The following is a 14,912-nucleotide window of genomic DNA, read 5'->3' as shown; positions in this document are numbered from 1 at the left end:
CACTTATTATAGAATGACTTATAACTGCATGAAGCCTTCATGATTACCTCCTAGAACTGTAATTAGTTTGTGATGAATTGAACCTTTTGTTTCCTTTGGTGCCCATATGCTGTCTCAAATGCAGTGCAGAATGAGACTTTAATGCCAGCAACTTAATTAGGATAAATTATAACGGGGCCACAAATCAGCAAACTTTCACTCCTGCGAAAGGGAAGAACATTAGGCTGGGACCCAGATACACCTGATCCCAGCCTTCTCTGCCAGCTTCTGCGGGCCTTGTTCAGGGTATCAGAGGGGGCACGGCTAATGGAAGGGGAATTCTCAGGCTGGGAGTTTCCTCAACCCCAGCCAGGCGGAACAGCAGTGGCTGGTATGCCCAGTGAAAGGAGGCATATTGTCCGCGGCAGAGGTGCAAGTGGGTCCCACCTGGGTGGAGAGGTGTGGGTGGGGGGGGGGGGGGTGCGATGGGGTCCAGGCTGGGTTGTGGCCTACACCCTGAAGATTTTTATTTTTCTTAAGTTTATTTTTTCAGGTCCCTTTTGAAGGGGGAACAATTATGCCATGTTTTGGAGGTGGTAGAGGGGGGGCTGCCACCCCTCCTTCAAAGAGGGCAGCCTTAGCTGCATTCTGGTACCTACCAGAAATGCGCCCCACTGCACCTAATATTTAAATGAACTTGCCACTGACCCTAGAGAATCTAACAGGGTAAGCGCTGATGTTCCTGGCTGGCAGATCCCAGCAGTCTTGTTGGGATCAAAGGCCCATGGAATTTCAGCCTCAGTATCGTTCTATACTGGCAGAGAAAAAAACACCACAACTCAAGGAACCGCACCTCATCTTCCGATTAGGCACTTTACAGCCTTCCGGACTCAACATCGAGTTCAACAATTTCAGATCATAACCTCAGCCCCCGTTACATTTTTGCTTATATTTTATCCACATCTTTGTTTTGGCCCTTTCCCCCCCCTTTTTTCTCTCTCCCACATGGCAGCTGTCTCTCATTCTGCCAGAACATTTCACACCTAATCTAGAGCCGTCTTTTGTCTCCACTAGTCCTATCACCATCTCGTCTCGTTTTGAATACCTCTTAATGTCTCTTCACTTCTTTTGTTCTCTCCCAGCCCTGCCTTTCGATCTATTTCATTTCCTTTCCAGTTTTGAAAAAGGGTTAGACCCGAAACGTCGACTCTATTTTCTTTCCATGGATGTTGCCTGGCCTGCTGAGTTTTTCCAGCATTTTCTGTTGTTATTTACACAACTGTAAAGTTTGGTTCTAACTCCGTACTAAAGCCATAAATTCAGAGGTTCTTTGTTACAGTTAGAAACAGCTCCATATATTCTGTAAGGTCAGCTAACTATAAGGGCTACGGTAAAATATAGTATCCACTGAGTAGAGATCCAGTTAAGGAATGTAATTTAAATAAATATCTTGTGCTTTAGGATATCACACTTCATTGTTGCTGTAATTTAAGGTGTAAAAAGGCAATGACACCCACAAGCCTGCAATTCTAAAGAGACAGTTTTATCAAAGAGCAACAGAATGATCACTTACAAGGAGAGTGTACAATTCTTCCTTGGAAACTTGCCTGCAGCTATTTTTATTTTAAATGTTCCTGAGAAATCAGGAATCATTTTAGTCTGGCCGTACCATCTGTCATTCCTAAGCCTGTCTCAAAAGTTTTGCTTTTCTTTTTGACAGATTCAGATTACAAGCTTAACTGTGTTCAGAATAAACAACTGATGTATGAATATTCTCAGCTTCGAGGTCGAGGCATTTAAGGGAGAACTTAATGTGCTGTGTGCTGGCTCAAGGTGCAAATTCCAGGAATCTTCTCCTTATTAAGTGATCTATCTGAGGTGTAAGACCTGTGGAATTACCCCTCGCCCCGTCCAACAGGTTACAAAGTTCGGACTTGAGATCTGGGAGAAATTACACCAGACACACGGGTTCCGCCTTTAACCTTTTATTGTTCCTAAGACAGATTCAAAACCCCAATCACTATTCGAGCAGTTCACCAATAATATTACAGGAAATCATACATACCACCACCCGCCGATGATCAGTCCAGCATTGATTGTAGGTCCTCGTAAGTGAAAAGACTGGCCAGGCCCCTCCTTCCGACTGCAGCCTGATCCTCGTAGATGAAATGACTGACCAAGCCACCTTCTTCTGACTGCAGTGCTGATTTTCTTTAGTCACCTTGTTTTATACAGCTTTCCTTGCCTTTTGCAGTAAATCAATCATTCAGAGATAGTGAAATGTTCCTTTAATGTTTGTCTGAACTGTTTGAGCTGTCAAACGTTCACATTAACTCATCCTGTGTTGCTATCCATTAGTTTGTCTTTATCACAGCCCAAAATTGTTCATTCACTCCTAAAATGTACAAAAGTGGCAGAAAACTACTTGGTTCGGTTCATGAGTTACGTCGTATTCTGCATTCCAAAACTTCAAAGGTTTGACTTCTCCCTTTTAACCTCAGAAAAGTCATCAGAGACACGGGCCCAGTAATTCGGGTCCCAACGCGTGAGTAAGCACCGTGTACTCACGCGTGGGCCCGATGGAAGTGTCGGTTTTCAGCATGCACAGCACATGCGCGGAAAACCGGCATTTCCTTTCCTCTGAACCAAGGGGTTCAGAGGTGGAACGCGTGCGCGCAGGAGTCTGCGCGTGCGCGCTGAAATTCCTTTTTTTTTTACGGGGTTGCCCGTGCGATAAGGCCTCCAGTTTTTACGCGAGAAAAAAGCAGACGTAAGTACTTAGTTTTAAAAGGTAAGTGGTCTATTAATTAAAGTTAGACATTTTTTCCCACAGGTTTATTATTTTTAAAGACTTTACAGTAAGGTAAGTGTATTTTTAGGCCAGATTTTTTTTTAAATTATTTTTTTCAAAAATTTGATTAATTGTTTAAATTAGTTTTTTTACAGTTATTAATAGTTCATTTAATTAGTGGGATTTTTTAAAACTTTTATTTGAAGTTTAAGTACTGTTTTGGGCGCCCAGAGTTTTCATGAGTTTGACAGTTCTTACTATCAAACTCATGAATGAACTTTTGCAACCTCCGATTGGTTGCCCAGTGCTCACGTGATCCCAGCCGGCTCATCGAACTAACTACGCCGCTGGATCACGCAAGCACAGCGCGCCGGGAGCTGAACCGGGCCACTGACAGGAAATCCACGCAGGGCCAGGCTTCAACTGTCGGCGCGCTAGGTAAGTGTAGGTCGGGGGCTTGCACCCGCGGGAAGCCCCTGACACCAATTTCTGGGCCACGATGTCTGCAAAATCTAAGGGGGTTTGTTTCTCTCTGTTGACTCTCACCACCCCCTGCAGCCACAACCATGCTTCCTGCCTTATCAGTGAAAGGCTGCTTGTTACAGTCACCAACTTTATTTCACTTTGAAAAAGCTTTTTGCCTGGCAAAGCATTTCAAGAAATATTAAAAAACTAAGAATTAAGGTGCTGGGATCGATAGAAAACAACAGGCAGAGACTTTTGTTTAAGCTAAGGCAAAACGTGTCTTACTTTAATCACTGTCCACGAGGTCTGAAGGCTCAGCCCCATGCAGGGGCTATGACATCATCACGCAACCAACGTCATGACGTCATCACGCTACCGACGCTCTTAAAGGGACCCTGCACCGATAACCCAACCCAGCATGTACATATCACAACATTGCTATACATAGTGAATTGTGTTTAGGTACATATAATAGCATTGGCTATACATTGTGTTATTGTCCCTATGTGGTCTCCACCACATACGTCCCCCCAGAATTCACTAGCACTGGCAATGTCAGTCGTTGAGGGGGCTGGATCACACGGCCGGAACGGCTCCTCAGTTCCGGGGCGGGGACCGGGGGGTTCGTCAGAGGGACCTCGGGCGCTCGGTGGTGGACTGAAGGTGCGGAAACCGGAGGTCGGCCCCGCCTCGGGGGCTGTGCCAACTCAATGGATCGGTCCAGAACCAGGTGGGCCGGCTTAAGACGGTCCACGGAAGTGTAGTCTGGCTTACCGCCGACATCCACTACGAAGGTCTTGTCCCCGGTTTCCAGGACGCGGAATGGTCCCTCGTAGGGTGGCTGAAGAGGTCCCCGGTGGGCGTCGTGGTGGATGAAAACGTACTCCGCCTCACCAAGGTCGAGCAGAACGTGGGACTGCGGGAGGCCGTGCTGCGACGTGGGCACTGGCGCGAAAACCTTGGCGTTGTCCAGAAGGTCGGACCTCTGACGGGCTGCGGACCAAGGTTCCGTTGCGTTGGGGACGAAATCCCTGGGAACCCGTAGCGGCTGGCCGTAGACGAGCGCAGCGGACGAGGACTGGAGGTCCTCCTTGGGAGCGGTCCTGAGTCCCAGCATGACCCACGGGAGTCTGTCGATCCAGCTGTCGTCCCGGAGGCTGGCCCGGAGCGCGGCCTTCATGGAGCGATGAAACCGTTCGCACAGCCCCGTTAGCCTGAGGGTGGTATGCTGTGGTGCGGTGGAGTCTCAACCCGAGGCCTCGGGCGACAGCGTTCCAGAGCTCTGACGTGAGCTGGGGCCCCTGATCGGAGGAAATGTCAGATGGGGCACCGAACCGGGCGACCCAAGTGCTGATGAACGCCCGAGCCACATCGGCGGCCGTCGTTGAACACAGCGGGACGGCTTCCGGCCATCGAGTGGTTCTGTCGACCATTGTGAGGAGGTGGGTGAACCCGCGGGAGGGCGGCAGGGGCCCCACCAGGTCCACGTTAACGTGGTCGAACCACCTCTCGGGCACCGCGAAAGGCGCCAACGGGGCCTTAGTATGGCGATGGACTTTTGAGCGTTGGCATACCACGCAGGTGCTGGCCCAGTCGCGAACGTCTTTCCTGAGCCCGTGCCAGACGAACTTAGCCGCCACCAGCTTCTGTGACAGCTTCCTGCCCGGGTGGGAAAGATTATGGATGGCGTCGAAAACCTGCCGTCTCCACCCTTCGGGCACGACGGGACGTGGCTACCCAACGGAGACGTCGCACAGGAGTGTGGTGCCGGCAGCGTCGAACGCGACATCCGCCAGTTGAAGGCCCGTGACCGCCGTCCTGTAGGCCTGGACGTCCGGGTCGAAGGCCTGGTCGGCCGCCATGCGGGTGTAGTCGATGCCGAGGTGTACGGCGCTGGCGACGGCTTGGGAGAGACAGTCGGCGACAGGGTTGTCTTTCCCAGCCACATGCTGGATGTCCGTTGTAAACTCCGAGATGAAGGCCAACTGGTGTTGCTGATGGGCCGGCCATGGCTCGGAGGCTTTGGCCATGGCGAAGGTCAACGGCTTGTGGTCCACGAATGCTGTGAACGGGCGGGCCTCCAGCAGGAAACAGAAGTGTCCGACGGCGAGGTAGAGGCCGAGAGACTCGCGATCAAAGGTGCTGTACTTCCGCTCGTTGGGGCGGAGCTGCCGGCTGAAGAAGGCGAGCGGCTGCCAGGAGTCATTGAGCCACTGTTCGTGGACGGCGCCTACCGCATAATCCGAGGCGTCGGTGGTGAGAGCGATCGGCGCATCAGGTAACGGATGCGCCAGCGTGGTCGCATTAGCCAGGGCCCTTTTCGTGTCCGTGAAAGAATTGGCCATCTCATCAGACCAGTCGACAGCGAGTTTGTCGGGCTTGCCTTTGAGGGCCTCGTAAAGGGGCCGCATAAGCTGGGCTGCTCAGGGGACGAAACGATGGTAGAAGTTCACCATGCCCAAAAACTCCTGCAGGGCCTTCACGGTGAGGGGTCGCGGGAAGTCCATCACGGCTTCCACTTTTGATGGCAGTGGCACCGCCCCGTCCTTCATGATGCGGTGCCCGAGAAAGTCGATTGAGGACAGCCCGAACTGGCACTTGGCCAGGTTGACGATTAGGCCGTGTTGGCTGAGTCGTTCGAAGACAGTCCGGAGGTGGGACACATGCTCCGTCCTGGAGGCGCTGGCGATGAGGATGTCGTCCAGGTAGACGAACAGGAATGTCAGGTCCTGTTGTATCCGTGTGCTAATGGAGACACGGAATGCAGGAGTTGGTTTAACAGGTGTTTACTGAACAAAGTCTGGAGGTGAACTAAAAGATACAAGACGCTATACAGGCTTATATACCCGAGTGGTCACTACCGGTATTACAGTACACAGGGGCTCTTAAAGGTACATACACTACAATTCCTCCCCTTTTAGATAATTAGTACATAACATTTTAAGTAATCATTAATTAATATGTTTACAAGAACAATAATCTACACATTTGCTGCAGTTAATCAATTATAAGTCAGTCTCTCTGGAGGCTTCCTGACTCAGTCCGGATAACGCCTCGGTGGTGTAGTAGTTTTCGGTGGTGTAGTAGGTTCTTTTGGCAAGGTTGATTCGGCTTGAATGCCAGTGTCGGGTTCATCTGGTTCCAGTATCACCGGATCGGAGGTAGATACTATGGGTATCTCTGCTTCATCATTAGGCGTATAGAGTTGTGGTGTAGGTTGTCCCTTTTCGGATGACTCTATGATCTGGTCAGCATGGCGCCTTATTATGCTTTCTCCAATGTTCACGGTATACATCAGTGGTCCTAGTCGTGTGCAAATAGTTCCAGGCTGCCATTTTTCGGTACGGTAGTTCCGGGCCAAAACTTGTTGACCTATCTGGAAGGTTCTAGTTGGCCTTTCATTCATGCCTTGAAATTGCCGGTTCTCTACGTCCCTTCTGATGTTTGGCTTGATCAAATCCAGCCGGCATCTTAGTCTTCTATTGAAAAACATCATGGAAGTTATCTACCTTATGTTGTAGATTTATGTCTTCATTACCCATGGCCTTTATGGCCTTCTTGAAGGTCTGGACAAACCTTTCAGCCAATCCATTGGTGGCGGGATGGTATGGGGCGGACGTGTAGTGCTTAACCCCATTGTTTTTTAAGAACTTCCTGAATTCTTCGGACACAAATTGCGGTCCATTATCAGAACAGATCTGTTCAGGCAGCCCATTCCTGGCAAATATGGTCCTTAATACTGTGATGGTTTTTTCCGTGGTGGTGGAGGACATCTTTATTACCTCCGGCCACTTGGCGTGTGCATCCACCGCGATTAAGAACATTGAGTCCATAAATGGACCAGCAAAGTCGATATGTACCCTTTGCCATGGAGATGAGGGCCACTCCCATGGATGTAGAGGGGCTTGTGGTGGGGCGTTTTGGACCTTCTGGCATCCTAGACAGCTCTTGGTCATTTCTTTGATGTCTCCATCGATACCTGGCCACCACACAAACGCTCTGGCTAGGTTCTTCATTTTCACTCCACCCAGATGCCCCTCGTGAAGCTCCTTTAGCACTTTATCCTGGAGTTTGGGTGGAATCACCACTCTGGATCCACACATCAAGGTTCCTCAGCACACTGACAGCTGTTCTCTTCTTTGCGAGAATGCTGGCAACAGTGGTTCGCCATGTGCTGGCCATCCCTTCACCGTTAAATCGTAGACTCATGAGAGAGTCGGGTCATTTCTCGTTTCCTTTTCAATGGTAGAATTTGTTACTGGTAGACATTCCACTATGGTTGAGTGGAACATCTCCACTGGGTCCACTGTAGGTGCCTCTTCTACCGTTGGCAACGGTAGGCGCGATAAACCGTCAGCATTCCCATGCTGTTTTGATCCTTTGTTTTCTATGTCATATTGGTGTGCCCCTAGGAAAAGGGACCACCTCTGTAGCCTTTGCGCTGTCATAATGGGAACGCCCTTTTTAGGGTTGAATATGGAGACGAGGGGGTTGATGGTCAGTCAACAAGGTAAATTTTTGTCCGTGTAGGTAATGGTTGAATTTCTTCACTCCCCACACCAGGCTGAGTGCTTCCCTGTCGATCTGGGCATAGTTACGCTCAGCTGAGTTCAATGAGCGTGACGCAAAAGCTATCGGCCGCTCCGAGGCATCAGGGAATCTATGCGATAATACCGCCTCTACGCCGTAAGGGGATGCATCGCACGCCAGTCTGATTGGCAGTGATGGGTTGTAATGAGCCAACACTTCCTTGGACGTGATCAAGCCTTTGCATTTATGGAAGGCACGTTTACAGTCTTCGCTCCATTTCCAAATTACTCCCGTTTGTAGCAGTGCGTTAAGAGGGTGCAGAACAGTTGACAAGTTCGGTAAAAATTTATGATAGTAATTTATCAATCCCAGGAACGACCTTAATTGTGAGACATTTTCAGGTGCTGGGGCTTTTATGACCGCTTCAATTTTTTCAGGTGACTTATGCAACCCTTCTTCGTTAATTATATGGCCACAATAGGATATTTGTTTCTGGAAAAATTCGCACTTGGGGCGATTTGCTCATAGGCCCCGTTCTCTCAGCCTAGTGAGCACCTGCTCCAAATTGGCAAGCTGCTCGTTGTCGTTTTCTCCTGTTACAAGGATGCCGTCTAGGTAGCATTGAGTCCCCGGAATCCCTTGCAGGACTTGCTCCATAGCTCTTTGCCAGATGGCTGGAGCTGATGCTACTCCGAAAACCAGTCGATTGTACTGGTACAGGCCTTTGTGTGTGTTTATCGTGAGATACTTTTTAGAGGCCTCCTCAACCTCCATCTGTAGATATGCCTGTGCCAAGTCAATTTTGGTGAAACGTTTCCCTCCGGATAGTGAGGCGAAAATATCTTCTATCCTCGGAAGAGGATACTGTACCGTGTGAAGGATCGGGTTTACAGTCACCTTGAAGTCCCCACAGATGCGAATTTTTCTCTGTTCTTCAGATTTATCATTATTCAACGTTTTCTTCATGACCAGGACGATGGGTGTTGCCCACTCGCTCCAATCTACCTTGGATAACATGCCTGCCTTTTCCAAATTCTCCAGCTCTGCCTTGACTGCTGGACGAATTGCGTATGGCACCGGCCTTGCCTTAAAAAACTTGGGAATTGCCGCATCTTCCACTTTTATTGAGGCGGTGACGCCTTTCAATGTTCCTAGTTCCTGTTGAAACACTTCTTTGGCGTTGGCCAAGATGTCTTTTAATCGTTCAGGTATGATGTCATCGTCATTTTTTTTCTTACTGGTCACCGTCAGTGCCTGAATGGAGTGCCAGTCTAAACGTATCTTCCTGATCCATTCATGTCCCAACAGCGGTGGACCACCATCTTGCAGAACGTATAAATACTACTTCTGTATTTCCTTGCCGTTGTTTACAACAGGCACCCTTATTTTCCCTCTGGGGTATACTTTCTGCCCCGTATGTCTTCAAGATAATGGATGTGTCTTTCAAAGGTATATGCGGAAATAGCCACTCGTAATCCCATTGACTTATGACAGTCAGAGCTGATCCTGTATCTAGCTCCATTTTAACTGGGGACCCCGCTATCGTGAGGGTAACCCAAATGGTCTGGTAATCTTCTTTGGCAATTACATTATGTAATTTGAGACAGCTTAGTCTCTTGTTTCCGGAGTCGCTATCGCTCTTCTGGTCTTCGGAGCTACTGTCCGTCATCATTTGTACCTTTCTGTACTTTTCCTTATTGATTTTTTTTCTGTCAGTGGATTTTTTGTTTCCAGCTTGGCATGCACGTGCAATGTGTCCCATCTTTCCGCATTGCCTGCATGCTTTGTCCTTGAACCAGCAGTCCCTCTGGTCATGGGTGGATCTGCCACAGCGATAACATCTCTCGAAACCCCATGTCATTTCATGGGTGCCGAAGTCCTGTGGCTTTTGCTGTATCTCTGCAGCTCCTCTTGCTGCTGCTTCGGATGATACAGCCACACTGAAAGCCTCATCCAGTGTCAAATCTTTCTCAGAAAGTAGCCTTTTCTGTGTTCCTTCACTTAGGAGACCGCAGACGAATTTGCCCCGAATTGGCAGTGCTTTGACAGCTTTCTTAATTCGGTGAGGTAATCAGCGTTACTTTCATTCTTGCGCTGATTGCTCCTGAAGAATTTGAATCGTTCCGCTTTCAGCAGCGGTGTTGGGTTTAAGTGCTCCTGCAGGGTATCAACAATCTCCTTAAAATTCTTGTCCATCGGTTTGGCTGGAGTGATTAAGTTTCGTAACAGCCCGTATGTCCTTGCGCCCATCAGATTTAGAAGTACCGATGCCTTTTTATCATCCTCTACTTCATTCGCTGTGCAATATACCTCCACTCTTTCCACATATGTGGTCCAATCCTCTATATTACTATCGAAAGCAGTAATATTGCCAGTCTTAGGCATCCTGAAAATCAAAAATGGCGCCTCCCGCGCTTTCCTTTCTTCCCTGCCGAGAAAAAATGGCGCTTCCCGCGCTTTCCCGCCGCTGCCGCTGCTGACAACGCTGTTCTCCGCGGTTTTTATTTACACAGATATTTTTAATAGTTGGAGACTCGTTCCCGCCGGACTCTCTGGGACTTTTCCCTGCCTCTGCTTGGTCCGAACGCTGACCTGCTTTGCAGCGCCGGCCGTCTCCCGAGTGCTCCACCCTCCGTCTCTGTTTGCCTCCGCCTTCTGACTCGCTGCTCGGCCCCGCTGCAGAGCCACCCGATCGAGCCCCAGCCCGCCGCCCAGGAAGGATTAGTGCAGTACCTGCCACCAGCCCGGCTAGCTGGTGAAACCACAGGTTTTATTGTTTTTTTCTTCGACCTTCGTCTGAGGAATCAATCTCCTTGAGGTGCTGCCGAATTGCAGGTAAGTCCGTTTCCAATTTGTCGCCACTGTTGTATCCGTGTGTTAATGGAGACACGGAATGCAGGAGTTGGTTTAACAGGTGTTTACTGAACAAAGTCTGGAGGTGAACTAAAAGATACAAGATGCTATACAGGCTTATATACCCGGGTGGTCACTACCGGTATTACAGTACACAGGGGCTCTTAAAGGTACATACACTACAGGTCCCGTAACACCGTGTCCATTAGGCGTTGAAAAGCCTGTGCGGCGTTTTTGAGGCCGAATGGCATGCGGAGAAATTCAAATAGCCCGAACGGGGTGATCACCATGGTTTTCGGGACGTCCTGCGGCCGGACAGGGACCTGGTGGTAACCCTGGACGAGGTCCACTTTCGAGAATACCACTTTCCCGGCCAGGCGGGCAGAAAAGTCCTGGATGTGTGGAATCGGATAGCGGTCGGGGGTCGTCGCATCGTTGAGGCACCAGTAATCTCCGCATGGGCGCCACCCGCCGCCTGGTTTCGGGGCGATGTGGAGGGGCGAAGCCCACGGACTGTTCGACCGGCGGATGATGCCGAGGCGCTCCATGGTGTCAAACTCGGCTTTGGCGATGGCGAGCTTCCCGGGGTTGAGGCGCTGAGCGCGGGTGTAGACGGGCGGACCGGTGGTCGAGATGTGGTGTTCTACCCCGTGTTTGGTGGCGGCGGACAAGAACGTGTGCTTCGTGAGGTCCGGGAACTGGGCAAGGAGGCGGGAAAACTCGTCGGAGGCTGAGAGTGCGCTGAACAACTGCGTCGTGCTGGACCCGCTGAGGGAACATGGGAGCGAGCTGAAGGTTTCCGCGTTGATGAAACGCCGGTTCTTGACGTCCACCAATAGGCCATTGGTGCAGAGGAAGTCAGCGCCGAGAAGGGGGTGGACACTTTTGCTGTGACAAAGTCCCAGGTGAACCGCTGCCCGCCAAAACAAAGTGCCACGTTCCGTTTCCCGAAGGTGCGGATGGAACTGCCGTTGGCAGCTTCGAGGACGGGGCCATTGTTCCCCCCTTGAATGTCTATGGTTGACGCGGGCAGGACGCTCAGCTGGGCACCCGTGTCGCAAAGGAAACGACGTCCGGAGTCGGTGTCTGTAATAAACAACAAACTGCCTGAACGGCCGACAGCCATAGCAGCTGACGAGTGGTCTTTAGTTTTTTTCGACGCGGGAAAACTGCACAGGGGCCGGCACTTCCTGGTTTTGGGGCCAAACTGCACGTGGTAGAAGCAGAGGCTTGAGGGTTGCCGCCGTTGGGCTGAGGGTTGCCGCCGTTGGGCTGTATCAGTGGGGGCAGGGCTCCGCGCGGCCGTGCAGTACTGTTGCCCGGTGGAGAAAAATTTGTCGGCCTCCTTGGCCAGGTCGCGGAAATCGGTAGTGGAAGAGTTGGCTAAAGCTGACCGTACCTGACCTGGCAGCTGTTGGAGGAACAGTTCCTTGAAGAGGAAGCACGGCCTGTGTGTGCCCAGGAGGGCCAGCATGTGGTCCATCAGCTCCGAGGGCTTGGAGTCGCCAAGCCCGGGTAGAGAGAGAAGCCGGCGTGCGCGCTCGGCTTCGGTGAGTCCGAAAGTTTGTATGAGATGCGTTTTCAGCGTACCGTATTTGTTGAGCCCGGGGGGTTTTCGAGCAGGTTCACAACTCTGGCCACGGTGGAGCTGCCGAGAGCAGAGACGACGTAGTAGTACCTCATGTCGTTCGCGGTGATGTCCCAGATTGCAAATTGAGCCTCGGCCTGGGCGAACCAAGCGGCAGCCTGTTGTTCCCAAAACTCGGGTAATTTGATGGAAACGGCGTTCGTCACCATTTCAGATGAGGTCTTTGGAATTGTCCAAAAGAGCAGCGGGGTCACCAATGTTGGAGTCGCTAGAAATCAACAGGCAGAGACTTTTGTTTAAGCTAAGGCAAAACGTGTCTTACTTTAATCACTGTCCACGAGGTCTGAAGGCTCAGCCCCATGCAGGGGCTATGACATCATCACGCCGCCGACGTCATGACGTCATCATGCTACCGACGCTCTTAAAGGGACCCTGCACCGATAACCCAACCCAGCATGTACATATCACAACATTGCTATACATAGTGAATTGTTTTTAGGTACATATAACAGCATTGGCTATACATTGTGTTATTGTCCCTATGTGGTCTCCGCCACAAAGGGTCTGTGTATGCCTACAGAGGCTAGCAAAGAGCTCTCCGGTTTGGCCAGGATCGCCACAACAACTTACAATGAAGAAGAGAAGATATCATCCCAGTGGATGCAAGTGATATTTAATACCTTAGCTCGTCTGTCCTGGCACCTCACTCAACATCTTGACTCATGAGATATCTAGCAGTAGAATTATGCTAATACAGGTGGTGCATGTATTTGATTAATTATGCCAACTTAAAAAGTATGTAAATAACTTCTATAATGTACTTGTCAATAATTTTAAGTAAATTCTTGAAAATCTAATGCTTGATGGACATTCATCATAAACAGCTGTTAGGTATGGTTCTCTGACTTCTAGAATACTTTTTAAAATCATTCTTGGGATGTGGGCGTCGCTGGCAAGGCCAGTATTTATTGTCCATCCCTAGTTGCCCTTGAAAAGGTGGTGATGAGCCTTCTTCTTGAACCACTGCAATCCGTGTGGGGAAGGTAATCTCACAGTGCTGTTAGGTAGAGAGTTTCAGGATTTTGACCCAGTGACAATAAAGGAATAAGAACATAAGAAATATGAGCAGGAGTAGGCCATTCGGCCCCTCGAGCCTTTCAACAAGGTCATAGCTGATCTACCTCAACTCCACCTTCCTTCACTATCCCCATATCCCTTAATTTTCTTAGTTCCCCCGAAATTTATCAACCTCTGTCTTGAATATACTCAACGACTGAGCATCCACAGCTCTCTGGGGTAGAGAATTCCAAAGATTTACAACCCTTTAGGTGAGGAAATTTCTCCTCATCTCAGTGCTAAATGGCCGACCCCTTATTCTGAGACAGTGACCCCGTGTTCTAGATTCCCCAGCCAGGGGAAACATTTTCTCAGCATTAACCCTGACAAGCCCCTTAAGAATTTTATGAGGGAAAAATTCAGTTGGTTTGCACCTCCCGTTAGCACCTTAAGATGGCGCTAATGGGGCACAAAGCAACTAGCACCTGGGCGCGGTGATGTTTGCGCCGCTCACGAAATTAACTAGACATTTTGCGGCGGCGTAAACACTACGGCCATGATCTCCTGCACCGGCAGATCGTGACGTCAGTCGAGTGTGCAACGCCCCGGTAGCGCCCTGGACCGGATATTGAGTGGCGCCCCTTGCCTTACTGCCTGCCACTAGCAACGACAGGTTGAGGGGAGCGTTTTGCAGTCAGGAAGGGACTGGGGGAGCGCTATTTAAAGGCGAACGCTTCCTGCCTTTGTTTGTTGGTGACATTTTTGCACCACGCATTCTGAGAGAGAGAGAGACTTCTGGAGAGATTCAATGCTGTGTGAAGGAGTTTTGGGTACTGAGCAGCACTTTGCAGGTTCATTTTGATTTGCCCTTCCTTGTATCGATTTAGAAGAGACTGTGGGGGCTGCACTCTGAGCTCTTTCCCTGGGCCTCTCCACTGTTCTTTCCAGCAGATTTGATGTACAGGTCTCTCCAGGTCGAGATTCAAGGCTGCAATGAGCAGGATGTGGATGGGGAGCAAGATCAACCCTCCCCTTTAAGAACTGGCCCCGCCATTGTGTTTGTGTTCCATTGCTGACTGACATCACATGAGCTTCGCCAGCGCTCTGAGGTAGCACCTCGCTTCTTGGCCTTTGTGCCTTAAGAGAGGTGTGTAGCGCCTGATTTAGCGCTCTAATCAACTTCGGGGGCGATAAAAGCCAAGTTTGCAGTTGGAGGCGATAATTAGCGCCAGGCGCTAAACTTTGCACACGGCCGATAATCGTGCCCCAAACGAGGCGATACTGAATTTTTCCCCTTATATGTTTCAATGAGATCACCTCTCATTCTCCTAAACTCTAGGAAATATAGACCTAGTCTACTCAATCTCTTCTCATAGGGCAATTCCTTCATCCCAGGAACCAGTCTAGTGAACCTTCGTTGCACTCCCTCTAAGGCAAGTATGTCTTTCCTTAGGTAAGGAGACCAGAACTGTACACAGTACTCCAGGTGTGGCCTCACCTGTATAATTGTAGTAAGGCTTCTTTACTCTTATACTCTAATCTCTTTGTAACAAAAGCTAACATACCATTTGCTTTCCGAATTGCTTGCTGTACCTGCATGTTAACTTTCTGTTATTCACGTACAAGGACACCCAGGTCCCTCTGAATGCA

General features: G+C 49.9%; 1 protein-coding gene across 2 annotated transcripts in view; it reads right to left on the bottom strand.

Moving 5' to 3' along the window:
* The window catches only part of LOC147106044 (metabotropic glutamate receptor 8), a 477,360-nt gene that overhangs the window by 393,814 nt on the left and 68,634 nt on the right, over positions 1–14,912 (bottom strand). Inside the window, exon 1 of one of the 2 annotated variants that reach the window (XM_086008746.1) lies at positions 2,045–2,182. The exons of the other annotated variant lie outside the window; for it this stretch is intronic. The gene's annotated coding sequence lies outside the window, so the exon portion shown is untranslated. Of the gene's footprint in view, positions 1–2,044; positions 2,183–14,912 lie in introns of those variants that run through there. 2 annotated transcript variants of the gene reach the window in all.

The sequence above is a fragment of the Somniosus microcephalus genome, chromosome 16 (assembly GCF_052327205.1).
Source record: "Somniosus microcephalus isolate GS21.2 chromosome 16, FLI_Smic_1.0, whole genome shotgun sequence".
Taxonomy (NCBI): domain Eukaryota; kingdom Metazoa; phylum Chordata; class Chondrichthyes; order Squaliformes; family Somniosidae; genus Somniosus; species Somniosus microcephalus.
The sequence above is the reverse complement of the archived record's forward strand: the minus strand, read 5'-3'. Positions and strand labels throughout refer to the sequence as shown.